Source organism: Phyllobates terribilis, unplaced genomic scaffold, assembly GCF_046119375.1.
Source record: "Phyllobates terribilis strain yellow unplaced genomic scaffold, ASM4611937v1 Scaffold_1__5_contigs__length_1240528914, whole genome shotgun sequence".
NCBI lineage: Eukaryota > Metazoa > Chordata > Amphibia > Anura > Dendrobatidae > Phyllobates > Phyllobates terribilis.
Window position 1 is genome coordinate 1,070,356,632 of NW_027362761.1, and position 6,000 is coordinate 1,070,362,631.

Genomic DNA, 6,000 nt, shown 5'->3' on the forward strand with positions numbered 1-6,000 from the left:
CTTAGAATTTAAACAGGCAATACGGGCATAACTGACCATTTTTTTTTCTTTCTTCAAACGAAGCACACAGCTCTTAATAAAATGACCAGAATTTCCGCAATAGAAGCACAAGCCTTCAGAAAGCCTGCGATCTTTTTCCTGAGAGCGGGGTGTCATCGCTCCAATCTCCATCGGCTCTCCATTGTCAGCACAGACCCTCTCAAGACTCGGAGCTGACATAGCAGAGGATTTGCTCTCATTAACCCTTGCACGCAGTCTCCTGTCCACCCGTATAGCTAATTGCATAGCCTCCTGCAAGTTTCCAGGTGTGGGATAAGCAATCAGTAAATCCTTAACCCTTTCACCTAGCCCTGCAAGAAACAAGCTTTTCAAAGCTGAATCGTTCCACCCCACCTGGGCAGACCACCGACGGAAGTGAGAACAATATTTTTCCACATTACCTGATCCCTGCCTCAAACGTCTCAATTCAGACTCAGCAGATGAGACATGATCAGGATCATCATACAACAAACCCAAAGCAGAAAAAAAACTATCCACTGATCTAAAGCACGGATCACTAGGTTGGAGAGAGAAGGTCCATCCATGAGGATCTTTGCGCAAAAGTGACATTATGAACCCTATGCGCTGTGATTCATCACCAGAGGATCCGGGTCTCAAACGAAAATACAATAAACAAGCATTTTTAAAAGAAAAAAAATCTTGTTGTTCGCCAAAAAATAAATCAGGCAGACGTACCTTTGGTTCCACAAAATGTGCTCCAGAACAGCTACTCACGTGTTGTTGGAGCTTGGCCACCTCCAGAGAGAGTCCCTGCAAGCGTTGAGCCAAATCTTGAACCGAGACCATGATGGAAAACTGGAGGTCTTTCCTTAGAGAAATTTTTTTTTTTTTCTTTTAGGGCTGGACTTACTGTTATGATCTGCTACAGGGACTAAGGAAAGACAGGAGATCTGTCCCTACAATAGAACTAAACTAGATCCCTACGATGTAACAGGGAACCTGATCCTGCGATCAGACCCGCTAAAGTCCTCGGCTAGTCTGAACGAAGACCTATAGATGTGAGGGAGGGATCCCTACAAGAACTAGGGACTGGGATAAGTTGGACACCTCCTAGCAGAAACAGTAGCAGTCAAAGACAAACACACAACAAAAAGCATAGAGGTCAGAAGACCTAGCAAAACTAACAGAGAACGGCAACAGAGCACCAAGCTAGCTCAAGAGTAGTAAATACAATGAAGTCCAGCAAGACCAGGAGGGCGGAGCCGGATTAAATAGGCAAAAATGGTCATGTGACCAGCAAACTAAAAAAAACCTAACAGGAGAGTTCTAACAGCTAGATAACATGTGACAAATTTTTAAAACTTAATACAACAGAAACACAACACGTTTCGTCTGTCAAGCGTTCATGATGTGTAGAAACTAGTGTTGAGCGAGCATGCTCGACACTGCTCGGTACTCGCCCGAGCATCTCACTACTCGGGATGTTCGGCGAGCACCGAGCATTTCCAGGTTGCTCGGGCGGGAGCTCGGGTCTCCGCCCTGCACGTTTGGCGCTCTTTACAGAGCCAATGAATATGCAGGGATTGCCAGCCAGTCACTGTAATGCCGCAGCCATGTTGTTTGTGGGCATTACAGTGATTGGCTGGCCATACAGCGTAACCTCGAGTTCGGATCAGACAGTGTAGGGTCAGTGCTGCTGAGCTAGGGAGAGATTTATACTCCGAAATAGTTAGTGTAGGGTCTCTAAAGCCTGCCAAATCAAACAAACAGTCCTTCTCAGGACTAATATCCATCCCAGATATCAGGCAGGCTATATAGGAGACGCAGTGGTTATACCAACAAACACTGCATTACAGTCCTGCGTGCTCCTGCTGGTCAAAATGCTAGACTTATCCCCCGGTCTCAGAGGCCAGGAAAAATCCTTTTTTTTTTTTTCTAATTCCTGTATTTTTTTTTTCTCAGTCAGACTGTACAAATACGCATCTTATTAACCTTTTGGTATTCCCCCCCCCCCCCAAAAAAAAAAAAAATTGAGTGTGTCTGTGACTGTTCAGACACCAATATATCTGTTTAAAAGAGTCTGGTGTAGGCCAGATAGCTAGAACTTTGGTTTTGCAGTTCCACGGATCAAATCTCTGTATTATCCTGCTTTTGGCATTTTTTCCGTAAAAAAAAAACAGTAATAGTGTCTCCCTGACTGTTCAGACAAGAAAAATATATCTGTTTAAAAGAGTCTGGTGTAGGCCAGATAACTAGAACTTTGGTTTTGCAGTTCCATGGTTAAAATCTCTGTATTATCCTGCTTTTGGCTTTTTTTCCGTAAAAAAACAGTAATAGTGTCTCCCTGACTGTTCAGATACCAATATATCTGTTTAAAAGAGTCTGGTGTAGGCCAGATAACTAGAACTTTGGTTTTGCAGTTCCACGGTTCAAATCTTTGTATTATCCTGCTTTTGGCATTTTTTTCCGTAAAAAAAACAGTAATAGTGTCTCCCTGACTGTTCAGACACCAATATATCTGTTTAAAAGAGTCTGGTGTAGGCCAGATAACTAGAACTTTGGTTTTGCAGTTCCACGGTTCAAATCTCTGTATTATCCTGCTTTTGGCATTTTTTCCGTAAAAAAAAACAGTAATAGTGTCTCCCTGACTGTTCAGACACCAAAAAAACTGTTTAAAAGAGTCTGGTGTAGGCCAGATAACTAGAACTGTGGTTTTGCAGTTCCACGGTTCAAATCTCTGTATTATCCTGCTTTTGGCATTTTTTCCGTAAAAAAAACAGTAATAGTGTCTCCCTGACTGTTCAGACACAAATATATCTGTTTAAAAGATTCTGGTTTAGCCAGAGAAATAGAACTGTGGTTTTCCTCTTCCACGGTTCTCATCTCCTTTTTATTACCTTTTTTCCATTGATAGTGCGAGTGTAAGCTATTTTACTTCATTTACAATGGGCAAGGCGCATGGCAAGGGACGTGGAACTGGACGTTCTGGTGATGGTGAGTGTAGAGGACGGGGCCGTGGCCAAGGTGAAAATGTGCCTCAACCAACAGCCACATCTCCTCGCTCCCACTTCTTGACCGAATTACTAGAGAAGCACACTACAACACCAGTATTGCGAACTGATCAGTGTGAGCAGGTTATTAATTGGATAGCAGATAATACTTTCAGTAACCTGGGCACCACCACCTCCGGTCTGTCTTCTACACTGTCAAGTTTTAGTAACCGTGAGTCTCGACCACATACTCCTCCTCACCCTGGTGCTCCTTCCTCCCACCATGCCGAGTGTCGTCAGACAGCAACTGATCCCACACTTGGACATTCTGAAGAGCTGTTCACTGGTCCATTTCCATATCTGTGCCCCTCGCCTGCTCCGCTTGAAGTGGTGGAAGAGGAGATCCCATGTAGCGATACCCAAATATTTGAACAGCCTTGGCCACAGGAAGGCGACGCTGGCAATTTGTCACAAGAAGTGGACGATGATGAGACACAATTGCCACGAAGTGAGGAAGATGATCGTGGTGCGCAAGTTGAAGAGGAGGAGGTGGTGGATGATCTAGTAACTGACCCAACGTGGCAGGAGGACACGCAGAGAGAGGCCAGCAGCACACAGGGGGAGGGAGGCAGAGTACCCCAACAGGCAGGAAGAAGCAGTGTGGTGGCCGCACACAGAAGGAGGGCAACAGTTCCCTGTAACACCAACACGAGGGACGTTGCCAGTACGACCGGTAGGTCTTCCAGAGTCTGGAATTTTTTTTAAAACTCTGCTGATAACCTGAAAAAGGCCATTTGTACCACATGCCATGGCAGCATCAGCAGGGGTGACAAAACTACCAGCCTGACCACCACCAGCATGATCAGGCACATGGCAGCAAAGCACCCGATTTTGTGGGGCGAACCCCAGGGTCCACAACCAGTGTCAGCGGGTGTCACCACTGCTTCTTCCGCTGTTGTGCATGTAAGAGAACCCCCTGTTGTGCATGCAAGGCAATCCCCTGTCCATACTGCATGCAAAGATGCCCCCTCCTCTCAGTCTTCACTTGTTATGGCAGTTTCTCAAGAAACAGCATCAACGTCCACGTCCCACCGCAGCGTTCAATTGTCCATATCACAGAGCTTTGAACGAAAGCGCAAATTCACAGCCAACGCCCCACAGTCCACAGTCCTAAATTTGCACATTTCATGACTGCTTGCGTTGGAAATGCTGCTTTTTAGGCTGGTGGAGACGGAATCCTTCCGCAACCTTGTGGCAGTGGCCGTCCCTCGGTACTCGGTCCCCTGCCGACACTATTTTGCCCAGTGTGCTATCCCCGCACTACACAAGCATGTGTCCTAAAACATCTGCCGTGCCCTCAACAACACAGTTACTGGGAGAGTCCACCTGACAATGGACACGTGGACAAGTGCTTGTGGCCAGGGACGGTACATCTCCCTGATGGCACACTGGGTAAACATAGTGGAAGCCGGGACCCAGTCAGACGTTGGGATGGAACACATCCTCCCCACACCGAGGATTCCGGGCCCTATGTCAGTCAGAGTTGCCCCCACAGTGTACAGCTCCTGCGCATCATCCTCCTCTTCCTCATGTTCAGCCTCCATCTCAGATATCACCACATCAGTTACAAGCTGGAAGCACTGCAGTATTACCTCAGCCAAGCAGCAACAGGCTGTGCTGAAACTCATAAGCTTAGGTGATAAACCTCACACTGCTTGTGAGTTGTGGAGAGCTGTGAAAGAGCAGGCAGATCTGTGGCTGAGACCACTGAACCTACATCCAGGCATGGTCGTGTGTGACAATGGCCGTAACCTGGTGGCGGCTCTGAGGTGAGGCGAGATCACACACGTACCATGCCTGGCTTATGTGCTTAACCTCGTGGTTCAGCGGTTTCTTAAATCGTACCCCGAGTTGCCAGATCTGCTCATCAAAGTACGCTGCCTGTCAGCTCATGTTCAGAAGTCGGCTACAGCTTCCGCCGCCCTTGCTCTATTGCAGCAGCGTTTGCAGCTTCCTGCACACCGACTGGTGTGTGATTTCCCCACACGTTGGAACTCTACCCTCCACATGTTGCAAAGGATTTGTGAGCAGAAAAGAGCAGTTGGGGAGTACCAGCTGCAACAAGGCCATCGATATTCAGGTCAGACTCCACACATAAGACCTCAGGAGTGGATCTGGATGTCTGACATATGTACCATCCTGACAAACTTTGAGGAGTCCACCAAGATGGTGAGTGGCGATGACGCCATCATTAGCGTCAGCATCCCACTTGTCTGTCTTTTGCAACGCTCTCTGCAGAGAATTAAAGAGGAGGCTTTGCAGCCAGAGTATGATGAAATGGATCAAGAAGCCATAATGGGCGATTACACACAGCCCAGCCTCATCTCATCCCAACGTGCATTGGGGGACCATGAGGGAGAGGAGGAGGAAGAACAGGAGCTGCTTTCATGCGCTGTAGACGGTAGTACCTGTACAACTGTCATACCGTCGGTTCAGCGTGGGTGGCCTGAGGACAGGGGGGAGGAGGAGGAGAGCATGGTCAGTCGTCATCTTGGTGAGGACTCGGAAGTCTTGCCCATTACCAGTCTGGCACGCATGGCTGACTTTATGTTACGCTGCCTTAACCGTGACCCTCGCGTTGTCAAAATGTTGGGTGACAGTCATTACTGGTTGGTGACACTTTTAGAACCCCGCTACAAAGAGAACTTTCACTCTCTTATTCCTGAGGTGGAGAGGTCTACAAAAATGGGGCAGTACCAGAAGGCCCTTGCTGCAGAACTGTTAAAAAAATTCCCATCTGAACACGCTGGCGGCAGAGGTCACAGTTCGTTGACCAACCAAGGTGTACAGGCGAGAGAGACGCAACTCCAATCCATCAGAGGCAGGGGAGCACTGTCAACATTCTGGGACAGTTTTCTGAGACTCGCCAAGCTTACAGGCCCTGAGGCGCGGGGTACTCTCACAAGGAGTACAAAGTTTCAAAAGATGATGAGGGAGTACCTTGCCGACC